This window comes from Dermacentor albipictus, chromosome 1 (genome assembly GCF_038994185.2).
Source record: "Dermacentor albipictus isolate Rhodes 1998 colony chromosome 1, USDA_Dalb.pri_finalv2, whole genome shotgun sequence".
NCBI classification, from domain to species: Eukaryota; Metazoa; Arthropoda; class Arachnida; order Ixodida; family Ixodidae; genus Dermacentor; species Dermacentor albipictus.
The window spans coordinates 395,385,670-395,406,134 of record NC_091821.1 but is presented as its reverse complement, the minus strand read 5'-3'; the positions used below and the strand labels follow the sequence as shown (position 1 = coordinate 395,406,134).

At 44.5% G+C, this 20,465-nt stretch overlaps 1 protein-coding gene across 4 annotated transcripts in view; it reads left to right on the top strand.

Annotated features, from left to right (window-relative positions):
* LOC135913654 (uncharacterized) overlaps window positions 1-716 on the top strand; it is a 51,244-nt gene extending 50,528 nt beyond the window's left edge. For all 4 annotated transcript variants that reach the window (XM_065446219.2, XM_065446201.2, XM_065446209.2 and 1 more), the window contains one exon: window positions 551-716. The gene's annotated coding sequence lies outside the window, so the exon portion shown is untranslated. The remainder of the gene's footprint in view (window positions 1-550) is intronic.
* The last annotated feature ends 19,749 nt before the right edge of the window (window positions 717-20,465 follow it).

Below are 20,465 nucleotides of genomic sequence, written 5' to 3'. Positions count from 1 at the left end.
TTCTCTCCTTGTTCGTGTGCACAAACGCGCCGTTAGAATATAAAGCGTTAATGCGGCCGATAATACAATATGCACCAGCTGTCTGTCGTCTTCATCGTTTGTGTAATATGAAAAGTTGAGACTGTACACCTGAAGGCTGTGCACGTTACACGTATGCCGTAGATACGACAGATACTGTTCACCGTCCTCTTCTCTTTCATTTTTAAAGCTAGTTAGCTAAATAGCTAAGTAGCTTTTTGTGTTCATTGTTAGTTTAATTTCTGATTTTATTGCTCGAAACATTTCTACAGTTTTTAAAACATACTTCTGTAATTTTCTATTCTGCACCTACAACTTCAATAGCCTATTCTGTGCTGCAGTATGCTCGAACAAAAATTTTAAAGATCGTTTGCTTCGCGCCTGTTCCTACAAACCACTCTATAGTACGAAGTGCTTTGTGCATTACGCTTTAAGGCGTGTTGAAGCTTTTCATTTCTGAAAGTCACAATACCGACAAACGCGTCTATACCTCCTCAGGAAAGCGATATAACTTCTGTGTGTTCGTTCGCAGATGCAGAACGTGGTGACAGTGTCCTACATGTCCGTCTCCACTACGCGCAACTTCCGACCAAAATGAAGGCCACCGACTACGTGCCGAGGCTGCATCGCATGTGCTGTTTCGCGAAGCAGTTCAAGCAACCAAATATGCGTCGTGTAAAAAGAATGACATACCCTAATCGTTTGCTTGAATTATAATCCGTCAGTCGTGCCTTTCTGGTGGTACCAGCTCACGATGAAGACGAAGCTGACGATTAAGCGCCCACGGTCACCTGCGATACGTGTAATTCGCGGAGTGTTCCGTGTGGTGTAAATATTCTATGTTCGCGCGTCGTACGTCATGTAACATTCCTGGAGCCGTAGACAAACGGGACGGGAATCCTGATGTGCGAAGGATATCGACGCGATAAGCTGAGTTTTCTTCTTTTAATCCGACAAAATGTTTCCGCTATTACGACGGTATTTTTAATCGAAAGTATGTTCCCTTTTTTTCGGCTAGGATAGCAAAGCGACGAAAACAGCGTTTGTGATTAATCTGAAACCCGGTATTCAGAACTCGTGTAAGAAACTATACTTCGCAGCGTACCAACTGTCGCACCTGTGCCTATGCTGAACTTCGTGGGAAGATGGACGAGGCCAAGGAAGCGCCCCTCTACGCCATCCAGTTTTCCGTGAAGGGTGTATACGAATTCCCGCGTGTAATCATTAGCTTGTGCATATGCATTCCCAGAGGTCACTCAAATCAGAATAAAGGTTGCTAGAAACTTTGAGAACGCTCTGTTGCTGAAGACTAGTCAACTGGGTAAGTTATTAAAATGGCAAAAAGACAGAAAATTAAAAACAAAAAATATTACGCGATTTAGGCAGGTGCACAAAAAACGACACTATGTTGCTGCTTCCGCGGCGCCCGCCAACTTTGGTTACCAAGGTTTATTGCTTTGGCAACATTTTGCGGCCTTTAGCATTTTACTATATAATGTTTAGTGCTCTCAGTAGTACGTAAACGCAAAATGCTTACTCGGATGCTGCAATGTTGCTTGAATGAACTTTATTAAATGACCGTGGTGACTAGCTGTGCCTCGAAGTATTTCATCTTTATGTTGACGTCTTCTCGTCCACCTGTAGTGGCGTAGTATCCCGCACACTCCTGATGGAATGAACTATTATTGGCTGACGCTGGCATGTCCAAATGGCTAAGCCGGATAGAAAAGGACGGATTGGGATGAAATAAAATGTTTTTTTTTTCGGCAATAAATGGCTCACGCAGTAGCTCCCGTCAATATATAAACATATTTTATTCGAATATATTTTACCTCGGTTGGCACCACGTGCTTTATTGACAGTGTTTTTCCCCGGTTACAGAGGATTCAGCCAGACCATCGATTTCAGTAGCTCCTGGTAGTTGCAACAGATTTAGCTTGTGCGTTTACGTATACATGCACCCTGATGTTGGTTATTGGCGTCCCATTTGAAACGGGGCCGGGATACATAGGCAGTTAGCCTGCTTGAGCTAACCTTGAAGGTAACCTATAATGGGCACCTCAGCAACGTCTTGTGGCACGCTTATTCAATAGCGACTTCTTATAAAAGGCTCAGTTCCATGAGTGTTTGGGTCGGTATGCATTGGGCGGTAATAATCATGTTGCTACTGATAGTTTCCGCCAGCAGTTGTAATTCGAATATGATTGGTCGTTGCAGGAAGCTGTGCGTGTTGTGATTGAACTCAGTGCCGCAAGATAGCACCGCCAGCCCGACTGCTCGGTGTAAGACTCCAGCATTCCTGCATTCCGTAAAATGACCATAAATGCGCGGACAAGCTCAAGGTGTCTAACATACTATAGTTACGGATTGACATGCATATTTTCTTCTTGTGGCCAAGCTCCTTGGCTGCTCGCGACTTAAATCAAACGCTAACAGTAGCGATAAAATCCAATTACCCAAAGGGAAATTTTAAGCAACTCATTTTGCGCGAACAGCGTTTTTTTTTTTTTAACGAACAATTGTCGATCATGGCTCTTCTATTGTGTGAGCGTGCCTTTATGAGTTAGTCGTCCATTCCCTCCGCCCCCCTCCCCACCCTAAGTTTCTTTTAATCCATAGCAATGCCCCAACAACTAAACTACTGCAGGTAGAGATTCTGCACAAGCATATGAATCGAGGTTCAATATGTAAGCATTATTTATCGGTGTGAATTATGAGCAGAGCGTTCGTTCGTTGACGGTTAAAAAATTTACGTTGCCCGCTCCCAAGCTCAACGGGAGTGCAGTTTTTTTTTTTCTCTCAAATCTGCGACTTCAATAATTTCGACGAAAAGAATGTCTATAGATACGCGCAGCAAAGAGGGGGGAGGGGGGAATAAAAAGCAATAAATGGCTGCTCTTGCATACGCGTGCCCTCGGGCACCTTCATTCGCCATATTTCAGGCTCACAGTCTCCAGGCAAATCGCCCCGCCGCTATTACACTGTCGCGGAAGTTTCCTTCCGCTTTTCTGATTTCCGCCGAGCGGCGTTTCCTCCCCTTCCTCCCCGACGACGTCTCCGCTATACAGCACTGCGTATGTGGGCGGTGGAAGTAACTACGCTGGCGCCTTTATCGTGGGAGGAGGAGGAGATTTTTCTCATCAACGAGACGGCAATATAGCGCTTTCTGCTGATGCGCCTGTGACGCGTCTTCAAACCGAGTTTCGAGAACAAACTCGCACAAAAAATATATATATGTATATATATATCGAGGCGCAGATTACGAGCGTCCGCACGACCTGCGAGCTTCGGTCTCGCGCTGTCGATTCCATCCAATTTGTCATATCGCATTTATCGGGTACGCTCCCCAAACTGTTCGCTTTTTGGGCACCAAACTCACTTCGGGCGCTGAAGTTTGCGCCGACTTATAAGGGAACTTATTTATGGCCTCGCCTCGGAGATTTACTTTGTCAAGATGCCCCGCGGCTGATGGAAAGAAAGAAAGAAAGAATCAGGATAGCTGATTTGATCCTCCATCGCCAGTGTGTGGTTTTTAATTTTTTTTGTGTGTTCTAACTATTCTTTTCTCATACCCCTCCCCTTCCTTCTTTTCCCTTCGTTTTAAGCCAAACTTGGCTAGTGACGTTCCAAAGGGCAGACTGGTGGGCTAGTCGGTATGGCATTATCTGCACTGCAGTAGCGCAGAAGCACACGGACGACGAAAGAAAAAGACGGTAAACAGCGCTAACAGCTGAGTGTGTATTGCACTAGAGCAGATATATATATCACCACGCAAAAGGAAGGGCAAAGGTATGCGACTGCAGAACGAAAGTTGTCCGATTATCCTCAGGAGGATTCAACTTGAGACGCATTACGTGATGTACGTGTAGAGCAAACGGGGCATGCAAGACGACCGAGATTACTAACTTCTATGTCGCTTAGCGTGCCCCGTTTGAGCTATACGCATCGCTTCATTCTTAAGGTATCTCCGTGGAACGGAATCAAATTAGGTACGTTTGACCGATAATTTTTGCCAGCCCGTCAATGCCTTGCCCCTTTAATGTCTATCGTTCGCTTATAGTGCGCATGTGAAGTGCACGATGGCTCTTCATATCCCGCCTTTTCAATTCCACGCACTTTTCTCGCGACGAGGCAAAGTACTGCCCCGCATACAGTTCAATGACAGTGCATGAACTTCAAATTGTTTAGCTTTTCTGACAGACAATACCATTTCCGCCACTTCAATCGAGTACACGGGGGCAACTTGCGGAGTACATGGGGAGTAACCATGGCCATTCATCCCCCCATTGCTCTCTTTCCGACCAGGGAGGGACTAAACCCTCCGAAATTTTCAGACGCCGCACACACTGCTGCAGTTAGTCCTTTGAGGGACGAATGCGCTTTTTTGTAGGACTAATTGTCCCCTCACTCCCGTCTTTCCCGGCACTTGTCTTATGGAGTATATATGGCCCCATATAACGTGAATAGTGCGCGTTTTATCATATCGGCTTCCCCTTTACACACGCTTAGCGCTCTCTTCATCTTTCCTGGTTCTTTCTTTCTGTTGTGCTCTCTCTCTCTATCTCTCTCTCTCTCTCTCTCAGGCACGTGATCTCGAATATCGCGACTAATATGGCGCCACGCGCAAGGAAGAAGCGGATCTCATTTCGTTCGCTTGTCAGGCCGTATCAGTTCATGCCCCGTGCAGCGCGATCATGACGAGACTCGGTAAACTCGAGGGATTATCAAAAAGCCTCCCGAACGGAGGCACAGGCGCTGCTTGCAGAGTGCTATGTAGGAAGGGCTGAGAGGCAGGAAAGAAAATTTTCAGAGCAAATGAAAGAAGAAAGAAAAGAAAGAAGGTCGGCGCTATTTAGATAGGCGCAATTTGTTCCCCGAGCGCAATAAAGAGAGATTTATTGACTGGACGATCTCGCCGCATATATACACTTGTCTTCCGGTTCAAAGAGCAGGTCGCATGAAGGGGAATCGCCTCATCCGAGTGAGCGGAGGTCTGCGTAAGCTTCTTAAGCACTCGACCCAGTTTTTTTTTTTCTCTGTGTGGGCGTGTGTTTGTGTGCTTTTATCCATTTCTATGTATCTGAGGCGCAACCTGCGCACAACGAGCTTCTTCCTTAGCGCTGAGGCGTATATAAGTATCGAGAAACTCTCGCCGCTGTACTTTCGCTATCGCTCGATTGAGCTCTTCTTACTCATAATATTCTTCTTCCTTGTAGAAATCTTCTTCGTTGTGTTATTCTTCCTCGCTGCTTAGATAACGATCCGCTTTCTGCTTCGCTGGAGGACAAGCGATGTATATAACGTGGAGTGACTGGCCGATTACGGCAGTTTACTGCCACCCGTTTAAAGTTTGCTTCAGCGGCAAATTACGTTTTCACGCAGTCAAGGCTACGTGAGCGAAGAAATAGAAGCAAAACATGGTGGCTCAACGTATAAGCCAAGTGTCAAATCCGCTAAATGAACTTTTGGCATCTATCCTTAAGGTTCTGGACTCAGAACGTTATATCGGTTTAAAAGTGCTTTGACGGAGGCTCGTTTGTATACGGCGCGAGTGTATACGGTTGCGCTGCTGTGGTGGCGCACAAATAGACAAGCAATTACGAAACGCACACTGATTCTTCGCACTATGGGAACTATTTCTTCATTCACTTGACGCAAGATCCGTTTCGTGTTTGCGTATCAATGTCCCCGTGTGTGCCACCCTAACAGCGCAAACATCTATCATATATAGATTGTTTCGTGACAAGTGCGGATATTTACAGCGGCACAGATTCAAACAATTGTTTAATGAGAAATGTGCAGTGTTTTCTCACACTCATGTGTGCAAAGAAGCGATCTTGTGACATTGTCAAGGTATAAACGAGCGATGTGTTTGTAATGTAACGCACATTGTGATCTCGTTTTCTGTACTGACGCCAAGTGAGTTTGGCATGTGTGGCATTCATGATGAGCCTCGGCTGTCGCCATATACGTCTTTGGAGTGGTTGTCGCCGGCTCATGCATCAAAAGTTCCGGAGAACTACAAGCTTTAGCGTGGCACCGATAACCCGAATCTTCATCCGGTGAATGGATTTGCTCGCTTGCGGAGGAACAAAGTTATTTAGTGGAAAATAAATCTTTGTGTATTTTAAACATTCATTTGATTGGATGACTGGGCTTGGTAGGTCGACCGAAAGACCGCGCCATAATAGAGCTGCTTAGCGTAATCACTTCTTTTTATCATCTTAGTTATCATGTCAGGAACAGGTGTAGCCGGCGTCACCTGCAGGTGTCAACATCTCTTTGAGCGCATGCAGCTGGTACTACTGATATTGTTATTACTACCACCACCACCACCACCACAATGCGACAGGTCCTTTGGCTTCTGAGCCAAAGCGCTCCTCCAGGGAATGCATCACGGCACCCTATTTCTACAAGGTTAATCACGTGATGCAATTGTGATTCAACAGGTTCTAATGCTGAATAAGTGTTCCACTTTCTCCGCATAGTGGCTGAGGGACGTGTTCGTCACTGAAACGTGCAGCGTGTCTCTTGCCGTGACGCGCCGTTTTGCCTTGATGGCCCGTGATAAGCTTCGCCTATACCAATTCCCAGTGTGAGATCTGCACAATTTTCGGTTAGGCTGCCACTTTTTTTTACCAAAATTATTTAAAATTTCAAGATTTCAAAACAAAAAACCTAGGTACCAAGTTTACTACTCTATCTCAACAATAAAACATGCTAGCTCAATTCTATAAACTTTATCTAATTATACCTTTAAAGGGGACAAAACTGATTTATTACTCACTATATTTAAATGTGCCGCTAATTTGTGATTAAAATTTCCGCGGAGAAATTGTAAACATAGTAATAGTTTCACGTAAGTTGTACATTCCTATATCAAATTTGTTCGCTTCAGTTGCTATAACAGATGCAGCTTCTGTGATATGTGTTTTTGGTGCTAGGTTACAAATTTTTAAGCTTAGTGCTTCTATCTTCCTTGTTTTTCTCAACTTAACGACTTCATTAATTCAAAAAATTTGTCCGAAATGAAAATTTTGCTTCCTAGACTTACCATACAATTTAACTTCCTCTTTCACATGCAATAAATTTGATTCAAGTTGGTACAGCAATTATCTCATAAGCGCATTTCCGCGTTTTACATGTGCTTGAATAAGAAAAGTGGAGTTAGTCTAGAGCTATGGATTTCTATTAACAACAGAAGAGAAAGAGCGAAACAGTTATTCATCACACACACCCAAAAAGGTAACAGCGAGAATTACACCCCACATACTCATTATATTCCCATTTTTCTCCTTATGTATAAGGTATACGATTTCTTTGCAACATCAGGACGTTCAGCCCCGTTTCTCACTTCACTCGCTGCTTCTTTGCTAACTAGAAGCAAATGGGTTTTGTTGCTGTACGGAAGAGATCCGAAACCTTGCCAATATCTCAGGAATACGCGAAAATAGTTTTCTCTTGGGGAAACCTGATCCAACAACCAGCCACATCCTTTTTGGTTTTGTTTACTTGCTGATACCGTTTTTTTTCCTTTCCACTTCCGTTTTCCTCTCAACAAACTCTACTCTTAACTCCGAAGAGTCTTAAATTTGGAATGAGTTCTGCGGCATCCAAAGAAAGTTTTGCACGCGCGCCAGGCGGATCCTCCTTTCCTCAGTAATGAAGGACTTCCGCGCACTATGCTTAGACATTTCAACACGATCGAGCGACACTAACCTAATGCGCAGTCGTATTCTGCCTCAATTATCCTACGGTGTATTTTTTTTTATCCGCGTTTATTTCCGTCCCTTCCTCCCGTAGACACGGTGTAATTAAATTTGGCGAGTGCCCATGCAAAACACTACTGACACCATTGGGCAAGAGGCGTCTTTTTAGCTATTCTACATTTTCTCTTAGCCATACCAATTTCTTTTTATTATTTCCTTTTTTTTCATCGCTAGTGTCTTAGGTCTCCTATTTCTCTAGACAGCACTTGAAACGAGCACTGTGCCTTATTATGTGTCCGTTTCTGTGATTGCCACTGACATGGGTGGTTCTACACAGAATTCCTCCACATGGTCAAATTCGCTATACCTTGTCAGATCTTATTGGCCCAGAGGGCTGCTATACGGCCTCTCTGATTGGCTCAAAAAGCCACCAATGAAGTATTCGACAATTTGGTAGAAATTTAACAATGTCTATAGTAAGTCGCTAGTTCTAGTCAACCGAATAACCGTGCTCCCCACTGAGGCCGCAAGCCAGCCCTCTCTAATAATATAATAAACGGCCATCCATCCACCCATCCATCCATCCATCCATCCATCCATCCATCCATCCATCCATCCATCCATCCATCCATCCATCCATCCATCCATCCATCCATCCATCCATCCATCCATCCGTCCGTCCGTCCGTCCGTCCGTCCGTCAGTCCGTCCATTCATTCATTCATTCATTCATTCATTCACTTGAGTCGTCCGATTCTTGGCCGGTCCCTCAGTATTGGTAGTGTTATTCAAGCACAAGCTGTAGATCTACACCACTATGTTCATCATAAAAGAATGAAAAGGCACTAAAAGCAATACTTTTAGTCTGGTTCCCACCTACATCGATCGTATCGCTGCTCAGCAGTTACAGTAGCAAAGTGTCGCAGATGGCCCTTAGGTGGGCATGGGTACTTCTTGGAAAACCTGGTGCAGTGTGGACACGCCCAATCGCACCCGCTAAGGCCCCATCGGGCCTATTTACTTCGCATTCGGCTAAATGTTACAAACGCTAAATACTTCCTGTTTTAATTTAAACGACTAAGAGTGTCACCGTGCCCTGGAAAGCAACGTACAAAGGAAGACATAGCCCACTTAATGTGCCTTTGCAAGCTATTAACGAAATAGCCCTTACGTCCGCACTGAATATGTATAAAAAACCGTCATCACTTGAGCTACGACGCGTATACTTGGCCCATAGACTAATGCCACTTGTGCAACTCGCGCAACGAATGAGCTTTTAACCTTGCCACAGGCACTCGCCTTAATTAGATATACTTCATTTTGTAAAGCGTTGTATAGTGTGTCTCGCACATGTCGCGTATCCGTCACATGCACGCTGTTCATGTCGTTTCATTTTTCACCATACCCATCTGGAGTAGCATGCTATAATTATGTCGCCAGGCCAACCTTTTCAGGATTCATTAAAGACACAAGAAAAGTTGACCCGCTGGTCCTTGATTACGCATAGTTTGAACATATACGAAAAATATCGAAGCAAACGAATCTTTCCAGCGAGTGAAGCCCCCAGACTCGGCGATCGGACATAACGTCTTGCCTTGAGCGATAGAACATCGCCCCTGCAAGACCTTGGAACAACGAAGGAAAAAAAAAGGGAAAACGTAATGAAAGATGCGGGCAAAGTGAGTAAACGAACTGCTTTAATGGAATGCCTCGGTCTGCGAACCTTTCTTTCCCGTAGAGCCGCGCGAGTGTGTAGACTGATCTCGATTGGTTCCGGCATGTATCGAACGCGAGCGCTGGCGTTCAGCCGAAATAATATTCCTGCGCGGCGAGTGATGGATTGCCTCATTAATGCCAAGGCCCAGTGCGGCACATTCCTGAAGATCGTCTTTTTTTTTTTTTGGTCACTGTTACGGGTACCTCGGCTTCCTGAACGGTGGAGGGACGCCCGAGGCCCTGGTCCGAAGGCGATGATCGCGAGGAGTATCGATCTCACCGTCCACACACTCTACCGTCGACTCGGGAGGACAAAAAAAAAACGCAGCAAAATGATTAAACAAACCTCTACTCAGGCGAACGACGGCATAGTCCATGTAATGTCCAAATGCCGTCGGGGAGCCGTGACCGTCATGCCTTGATGAGAAACGATTTGATTACTCTGCTCGGTGGCGAACGTCGTTTTATGGTCATTGAGTCGTTGGAAAAGCCATCGCAATCTATTCCTGCAATCTAGCGGGGCTTCGACGTGTATATACGGTTGAATGGATATATATGTGTACACGTGCACACCAACGATTCAGCGGTTATCTAGATGACAATGCATTCGAGGGTGTCAGAACGCAGGTAGAAAGGTACAAGCGTGTAGGAGGGGCGGACCCGGGTGTGTATACTTTTACCTGTCCCATGTGCTTCTGCCTATTTGTACTCGTTTCGATTCGAACCAATCGGACGATGATTAGTGCAGCAGCCGTAGCCCAACAAAGTGTATACGGTAAGCGCACTTAGCCTTCCCCGCATAAACTACGGACTATAGAGATGGAAATTATTTGATCGGGAAATGCGACAAATACAGAGATGGAAAGTATCCGCGATAGGTCTTGTTCCGCAGCAAAAAAAGGTACATGTAGGGCGAACAGTTAACGAGGCCATATTCATGTTGCTGGAATCAGATATTGATCGGGTTGTTGTTGTCCTTACCAAGAAACTAGAGATCATAGCCTGAATGACCGATTTCCAAGCGAAATTGAATTTAGGGCGAAAGGTGGCACAAACCATGGACATACAAGCACTTACGCAAAACACGGCAACACAGCATATTAATGTTGCAATTTTTTTTATTATTTTGTTAAAGTGGTGAAACATTTAAAATTAAGACGAGGGAACTAACGCTCGCGCAATGTATTTTCCCAAAGGGTTAGAAAAAAAAATTACTCAAATGCAACGTACATGCTGGAATACTGCGTGAAACGAAGCTTTAGTGAAGTAGTAATTTAAATAAATTCAAATAATAGCAATGCTTAAAATGCATCCTGCTTAATTAAGGTGTCATATAACGCAGCATTTATGTTCACACAGAATACAGTCCTAACGTTAGTGTATTGTCGCGCTTATGTTTATGCCCTGCGCCGCTCAGAATGTATGCTGAAATGCAAACACGTATGCACCGGGTGATACGACGGAATGACGACTCGATGAAACGACCATGACGCTATGACGAGCGTAGCACGACCATTCTGTCTGATCTGTCTATGTGCGTGTGTGTGTATATATATATATATATATATATATATGTGTGTGTGTGTGTGTGTGTGTGTGTGTATATATTTAACAAAAATTACTAATTAGTAGTTTAACTAATTACCTGATCGCACATATTGCAATTCACAAATTCTAGCGGGTGAGACTGCAAGGAATGTCCACTTAAATATAATTGTGTGGACGACACCATTTACGAGATATACGCCATCAAACTTGCGGTAAAAATGCACTTTCGTTCTACTTACTTTCATTAAAGAAGTCGTTTTATGCATTGAAGCGCAAAAGTAACTCGAACGCCAATGCATTTCTCCGCAATGTTCGGGAATTTATATATCGAAACTGGTGTCATCTCGAGAACTCGTTCCAAGTGGATCCGCCTAGCGAACTCCCCGGCTAGAATTTGTAAATTGCAATATGCACCACGAGGTAATTAGCTAGAAGCCTAATTAATGTTCTTGTTGATTTATCGATTATGCATTTCGATTTTTTTGCTAGTAATGTCCACCTCTTGGGGTAGACCAGTTCACGGGCCAGAATTGTACTATCGGCCACAGGCAACTTCAAAAAATAATTTGAAGGTGTTCGCTGAAACACACGATATTTATTAAAGGGAAAGTCCACTAGTCCACATCCACTAGTTCGTAGCAAATGCTACAAAGGAAACCCATACGGGTTCCTCGAAAGATAAGCCTCGCAGTTGAAGATTATTAGCCTCTGTAGCATTTGGTACGAACAGGTGGATGTCTGATTTTCCCTTTAATAATTATTCTCTCCACCTTGCGGATTTCCGCAGAACTATTACGTCAAACACACGGTATGTACAGGGTGCCCCACGTAACTTCAGCCAAACATTTAACCCAACTAACATGCAACAAGATTTTAAAAATATGCAAATACGAAGTAGCTGGACAGAATCAAGATAGTGTTGTTTGTCGTCGCTTGGAGATACTCAGATTACTTTTTTCGTTCTGCATAATTAGATAATTAGCCTGAATTAATCAATCAGCTTCTCAAATATTATATTTAGATGAGAACTGTCGATGAGAAAACTGTAGAGCAACATGAAAATCTCCCTAAGCAGCTTTCTGTTCCTCTATAGGCGCTACATAAAAGTGTTTTGCCAAGCGTCAAAGTAAAAAAAAAAAACGCGAATATACGCAAAGCGCCTCGAGCGGCCAGTCTCCCGGCAGTTTCGTAGCATTCCCGTACACAGCGCTTGTGAAAAAAAAAAGAAGAGGAACGTGATAAAAATTATCTACGCAGAATACTGTTATCTGCTGTCATGAGTGTCATCGAACCCCGTCGCCGCTACTAGTGCATATTTTCGTCCGACGGGCGTGTCATTTTAACGTGAAGACAGACGAGGCAAGTTTGTACGAAAGAATAAGAAAAAGAAAAGCACACGAATGATCCAGATCTGTAAAGAACGGACGTGCAAATATTCAAACGCGTCGCCCAAGCACTTGCGGAAGCTCTAAAAGAAAAAAAAAAGAACTGCGATAGCCCATGTATTAAAGGGTGTCGTTTTTCCTCCGAGTTGGCTGATAGCATTGCGCTTCCCAGCCGCCGTTATAATGACAGCTTCGCATAATTGGTTTCTTGTTTATGCAATTCTTCTTATGCAGTTTTTCGGCGATGGGCAGCTAGGCTGTTCGGTTCAGTGTGACGCACAAAGGCTCGCACGCAAATAATACGCCCGTCTTTTCTTGTCCTCCTCTATATACATGGTAACGTCACATAATGATGCAGAGTCGGCGGTGTATATACGTTGATCTCCGATGCGCTATAGACTTTCACTGTATACTTTCCTTTCTCTTTTATATGTAGCTCTTCCTTTCTTTCTTCGCGAGCACATTCTATGTCTAAGTGCGAAAGCCCAGCTCCGAGATTCGCTTTAATGACACAAGCGATTTCGTTTCACCGAGGAAGACCTGCGTTACAGAATAGCTAACGTGCGTCCGTGCACGGTATGGTGCGTATATAAAATCCAAGAAATCGTTTCCGAGGAAGCGAGCGTATAAAAGTCGAGAAAGTCTTGATTGCATGCAGTTCTATACGTTTACGAAGAACCTTGGCGCTGTTGAATATCTGGATACTTCGTTGTGCACCGTCTTCGAAATTTATTGTTTTGACGATTTCTATAAAGCCTTTTAAGAAACGCTGAGCTGATTTTTAGAAGAAAAAACAAAACACAAAACAAAAGAAAGATACCTAAATGGCTTGGTTCCGGTGAGCACAATGAGGAGGCCTAATTCCTTACGGTTCCCCGAGTTTCTTCAACGCATGGCATTTATATCTCTCCCGTTCTCTCGTCCTCCTTTACTTTGTCTATATATTGCTCCCTTTAAATCTGGCGCAGTCAGCAGATAATGCGTCGGCAGAGTTCACTGCACACGTGTTCCTGCCGCAGGACGTAGCGTCAAATTACGTCTGCGCCTTTGCAAATTTCATTGACCTTGCAGACGACGTACAAGAATGCTAATGCCGCGTTCCTTTATGCTAATGTTGTTTTCACCGACCTAATTTAACTTTTCGGTTAGTTCGTTTCTTTCTTTTTTCGGTCTGCTTGCTGATGTGTTTTCTTTATAGCTATAGCTGCGCTATAGTGAGACTAGAAGCACTCTGAAAACGTTATATGCGTGTTTTCGCGACGTTACGGGAGAACTATAGATCATTCACCATGTTTGTGTACGGACTGAATAAGCGGCATGTCAGGAGTGCTGTGTGGGCAAAGTTTTAGACTCTGGTGGAAGTTTGTTGCGCCCTGAATGATAACGGCTAAACCCCCATTTTGTGTCTATAGAGGCGTTAATGAAACGCTTAAACTTTCAGCACTTTACTCTGCGAACCAAACATGGTAGCCACCGTACGCTGATTAGGGTCACGTAATGGGTGATGAAACCAAGCGTTTGAAATACAGTAGAATCTCGCCGAACAGAAATATTTGAAACAGCATTGCCGCCTAAACGAAACAGTAGTATCTAAATTTGTTGTTTTTGTATTCGGGTAATGCAAAACAACAACAGCAACAATAACAACAACAAAAGTTCGCTAATCGGAACCACATTTTTCGCAACTCTCTGTAAACGGAACCACAGAAGGAAGCTCTGAGAAAGAGGCAAGGTTGAAATATAGCCATCCTTAAGGAAGTGGTGCCAAATACTCAAGCCTGCAAGGAAAAAAATTCACACGTTTTTAATGCGCACGTACAGACCTGCACAGCTTCGCGGTACCGCCACTCGCCGCATGCACAGACGACTAAAACAGGGACAACTGAAATTTCAGACGCCTTAGAGCGCATTTTTGGGTGTTGCTTGGACTCGTTCTGCACGATCCCACGTGTTGTATATTGTACCGCCGATTCGATCACTAAGAGGTATATGTTTTTGTTTTAATACGTCGCCGCGGCGCCTCTTTGAAACCAAAACTAGTGAAGCTAGTTTTCCAGTAGCCGTCAACTGCTCCCAAACCACGGGACAAACTAGCTGCTATATTCACTACATCGTGCTTAACATGTCTAACAATGTTGAGAAGGTACTATGGCGAGTAGTATGAGCGGGAACACGCGAACGCGTGGCAAATAGCATCGAAACCGAGCTAGCGCGATACGGGGATAGCGCCGCCGAAAACAGAGGGGAAAGGGAGGCGCTCTTTCGCAAACTGTTTGCACTCCCGCCTCGATAGCGTTGTTACGAAACGGCAGCTGATTGTGTTTCACCGGCAGCTAGCGATGATAAGGCGGTTATATTGTCACGTGGTGGTGACGTTGAAGAACACAGTAGCAATACTGTGAACGACAAAACTAACTTTTATTGGGCGAACCTGTGCCCAAAAGACAGGATACACTTATAGCACAACGACAGCGGCGAACACGGTCGACGATCGTCGAAAATCTGATCAACGGGTCAAGCGCGTCGGCTTTTATACATCAATCGTCGAATGTTCCAGACTAATCGTTGGGACCCGCGTGCCTTCCACAAAGTTCTACACCATTCGCGTCAGGCGATGAAATCAGATAACATAAGGTTCGGCGACAACAGAAAGCGGATAGAAGCATCGATAACTTTCCAGAAGCTTCGGATACATGCAGGCGCGTCCCGCGCTGTGCGATAACATTTGTTAGGCGGCGAAACGTGGTCGCCCGATAAAGATAAGTACACGTGTCAATATCACGCAGGGGGTGGCAATGTGCTGCTTATAGTTCCGCGCAATATATATATATATATATATATATATATATATATATATATATATATATATATATATATATATATATATATATATATATATATATATATATATATATCTGTGTGTGTGTGTGTGTGTGTGTGTGTGCGCGTGTGTGTGTGTGTGTGTGTGTGTGTGTGTGTGTGTGTGTGTGACACGCACGGAATGTCTGGCAGTGATACCGGCAGTACCGGCTTGTTACTTTAGCGCCTGTAATAGCGTTCACGCGCAGGAAAAAGCAGTATTATTTCCTTACACCCATTTTGCTGTGTCCTGATTCTTGTGAACGGAAAGAAGTTGCACGCAGCAGTCAGTTGAAAAGTTGTTATTGGGTGCTTGCGACATAGTAACAAACTTTGAATGCACATAAAAAAAGTACTCAATTATATCAGCATTAGCTTGCCCTTGTGCGTTTGGTGGGCTAATAACGGGTCATGGCTCCGCCGGCTTGAATGACGGCCTCCATTATTTCCGGCAGAGATCCGTAGAGAGCCTCGACAAAGGCTATAACACCTTGAAGACGTTTCCATTCTTAATCGATAGCTTCTCACAGTTCATCAGCGGTCGCCAAGTTCAAGGAGAGCGTGGAAAGATCAGCATTCATAAGTGCTCAAACATGCTCTATTATGTTCACGTCCGCACGCTTCCCGCACCACTCAAGGTGTATTACCCTCCGTTCATCTAAAAGACGTGCCACGACCTTTGCTGTATGCACAGGAGGCAAGTCCTGTTGAAATAGATAGTACCAAGGACTCTGATATTACACATCCGGGCCTGGAACATTCAATGCATATTCATTCAATGCATAACATTCCGTGCTCCAGCAATGTGAAATACGCAGCACTCGTAAATCTACCAGAGATTCTTACAAGGGAACTCATCCGTCACGCGAAAAAGCCGTCCACACGTTCACTGGTACGCGTCCGCTTGCGGCCACCTCCTTGATGTTCTGCGGACAGAAGCGGATTCTCCATGCGGCACACTCTATTCTGGTTCCAGCGGCTGATAATCTAAAATAGATTAATCTATTTTAGATTAATTGGCTAAAGATAGATTAATCGGAGAAAATGACATATTTCCAATCCGCCACCCTCCAGCTGCGGTGGTCGTCAGCGAATTTCAGGCGGGCAGTTTTGTTGGCAGATGGGAGAGGGGGTTCTGATTGGCGATGCGACTTAACCTTCGCCGTACTGTGCTGTCACGTAGATTTTCCAGGTATAGAGTACTGCGCACGACCTTCGCACTTTGAAATGGCTTCTCATTGACTGCAGCAACAATTCGTAGGTCTTGGTCCATCGACGTGGCGCGGGGTCCCCTCTTGTGCGGCGAATCCTTAATGCGTCCTTCACCTCGGTATGCTTGGACTGTCCTGTTGACGGTCTGCAACTGGCAGCCTGTCAAGGCAGCAATGCTGCGCTGCGTGTAACCTTTCTTCGACAATTCGGCGACCTCTTCCCGCTTACGCAAAGGCACTCGCGACATCGTTGCGCTGAAACGCAGATCACTGCTGGGCAAGGACAGCCGCCTGGTCTGCTTCATAAGCATATTCCACGAAAAATAAAAAAAAGGTAGACATCCAACAGCACCTACACTCTAAGAAGAGTTTACACCCTTTGGCATGCCCCTTCTGCCACACAACAATAATCATCTGCCTTGATGCGTTTCCTTTCTTTAACGCTGCGAGCCCAGAACTTTCCAGTAACGAACGGCACGCGCGTTATCAGAAGGGGCACTCCAAAGGGTGTAAACTGTTCTATGCTGATAACCATGCTGATATATATATATATTTCTTGCGCTTCTAGAAACTTTGTGTGACCTCGAAGATTAGAGCGCTTAAGTGCCGGCGTAATACGAGTATACATACAAGACCTCATAGTAGGGGACAGTTCCATTTCACAGCGCGAGTCCTCTCGGTGCAATATTCCTTCGTGTAATTGTCGCATACTTCGCTATCACTGATACTGCTTCGCCTTTCCAGTGGAACTGCAGCGTCTCTTTCCTTTCTTTTTTCTTTTTCTGTGAGTGCGAGTATAAGCGCTGTGGCGCATGACTGCTGTTCATTCTGATTTCGACTGAATCCAACTTGGCCTCATCACGGTTACTGAGTGATTTATAGAGTATTCCACAACTATCATGCACCAAGACTTAAAGGAAAGAGCGGTTGCGTTACTCCAGGAAAACCAAGTGCATATTGTTTCCAGTGCAGTGGAGTATACCGCCACTAATTCTTTCGTTACTGAGATTTAATTCGGTAATTGCAATTAATTATCTAACTCTAGAAGTACTGTCCTAATCTTCAAGGTGTCGATGAGGCATTTGTAGGCACCCAGAATTACCTCTAGCGGCGGTGTTTTGAGCGACGTACTAATTGCATATATCATTTTTTTCCGAATGGCAAAGAAACCTCCCGAAGTATGAATAATACCACGTGAGTGCGCTCCCACCCGTATCATTAAACAGCACCCTCAAATAAGCTGATTGAAAGCAACTGCATTGCCTGTCGCAAGCCCGAAGAGGCAGCGTGGCACCTTGATTATGACACGGAAGGAGCACCAACAGCAGGTTTCGCGGCTTCGCAGCTATTCCTTCCTCTAATTTCTACGTCACACTTAATATCCGTCTCTCAAGGGCGACTGATCACATTGATAACAAAAGTCCCTTGATAACGCGGCCGAAGCGCCGCTCTGACCACGCACGAAATGCTAAAAGCAATGCAATAGGCATATGGAATGTTCCAAATCGCGGCTTTGCTCGCACCGCGTCGAAAGAGTGCGCGCGAAGCTATATTTTGCACCTGAAACTTCCTTCGGACCGAAGCCAAATTAAAGCGACCGTTTTATTTTTCATGGAAGTGTATACGAGCTGCAAAAACATGTTCGTGTAAAAAAAAATAATAAGTGCAATAAACAGACTGGGAAGCGACCAACGTGTAGAGGAAATGCGATACCGGTGCCTTCAAGAAAGTAAATATACAGCTTCTAAACGAGCTGAATTGGCAATCCCGCTCTCTGCCCGAAAAAAAAAAAAGAAAGAAAGAAAGAACATTTAAAAAATCAGATTTCAGTGTGCCCTTATTATCTATGAATTCGTAAGCTCCGTTAAACACCAGCTGCTGCCTACAGGACATGTTCGAATAGGTCTCCTTTTGCAGATCACATCTTTAGTGGCTTTCTTAATTGATGACCGACGCCGGAATTCTACGGCAGACATCCGTTATCCTTGCCTTGAACAAATCTGACGTCCGTCTCGATCATGTACGCACGATCTTTCACATAACCCCTAAGAAAGAAATCGAGTAGAGAGAGGTCAGGTGACTATGGCCAGCCAATTTACAGGCCCGTCCCTTCCAATCCATTGCGCATGAAAAGTCGCATCCGGCTAGTCTCGTGCTCGGCTGCTGCTTTGTGCTGGCGCCCGATCCTGCTGAACAGAAGTGGAAGATGTGACAGCGGTACCTCGCTGAGAAAGTCGTCCACCACTCCTTCGAGGATTTCATCTACGTAGAACTATCCAGTTCAGTGTGCGATCAAAGAAGATGGGACCGATTATAGCACCGGCGTAATTTCCGCACCACACATTGAACGACCACTGGGTACTGGCGCCGATAGCGCTTTACCCAGTGCGGATTGGAGTCACTCCTATAGTGTGCACTATGTAAATTCACCCTTCCGTTTCTGCAAAAATTGGCTTCATCTGTGCACATGATGTTGCTCAAGAAGTACGGTGACTCGTCGGCTTTTTCGAGGACCCAATTCGAGAAATCTAGACGACATTATAGGTCCCTATCTCCCAAGCATTGGTGCTGGTTAAAATGTTACTAGTGAAAAGCCGTCATTCACAATCCTCCAAACTGATGACTCGGAAATTGGTACCTGGACGGCCACGTCCCGCGCGCTAGCATGAGGGCTTGAGGCCATAAATGCTATGATGCGTGCGTAGGCTATAGGACTCAAAGATGGAGTCCTCCACCGCTGTTTCTTGAACCTGCCGGTTTGTCTCAGGTTTTCGTAATTTCTGATGATAGTCGATGCGTTTGGTCTACCGCCACACTTCCATGACTGATATATATGTTTACGGCCTTCCTCTTATTGCCATTTGCAGATCCCAAGGCAAGGATAATGTCTACTTTTTGCTCATTAGAGAAGGACATGGCGATTGGGACGAAACAAAACGCACCTTTACCTTTGCGCTGACTTGGACAATTCGCTTTTGTGGTGATAGGTGTTGTGGCGAAAAAAAAAGAAAAAAAAAACACATCCGTGCACTTTATCTACGCTAGACAACAGCTATCACAGCTTGTTTCCAACTATAGCACCAAACGCGACGTGTAACTTCGGCCGGGGCGCGGCAGATGAGGCACTAGCTCGATCACGATGCTTTTCTTTATTTCCTTTATTTCGCTCTGTCTAACTCAGAAGGAACCTGTTCGAGGGCGCTGCTTTATGATGCGGGTGGGAGCGCAGTCACGTGGTGTTCTCCATATTTTGCGGAGTTTGTCAGTCGGAAACAAATTTGTACGCATTTAGTACGTCGCTGAACATACCACAGTTAGATGTCCCTGTGCTGTGCCTTCAAATGCCTCATTGACACTTTGATAATCAGGATAGAATGTCTTGAGTTAGATAAGTAATTACAATTACCTAATTAAATCTCAGTAACGGAAAAGTTACTGGCAGCTACTCTATACTGTACTGTAAACAATATGCACTAGGTTTTCTTCGAGTAATGCATTGGTCTTTTTTAAAATCTTGGTGCACAATAGTTAATTGGGACATCCTGTATATATTTATGACATTTGCACGCAAGTGACTATGTTTCCGTCCCTAATAAATGTTGCAAATTATTAGAATTCTTTTTTCATGGGTCGTTAGCATTTCTTACAGGAAACAGAAGCGATACTGAGACACATAACATTCACGTGCATTTCACACGCCATTGATAAGACTCTGCCGAAGGGGTCACTGAAGTCTATAGGTTTTTTTTTTTTCATGGGCGAAAATTCCCGCAAAGCAATTTGAAGCGTGGTGAACATACAGCAACGTATTCATTCTCTAGGCATAGGCTATCCATAGTTTTAGAAATAATTTTTAATTGACTACCTCCATCTCTTTCAAAAACATAATAAACTTTGTCGTCCTGTATGTAGATCTAAATATGGTGTTTACAGTGGAAATTTAAAACAATGTTGAAGTGAGAAAATACGGATGAGGCAGCCACCGCTAGTGCTTCTAATGCGCGTGTCTACATATTGTCA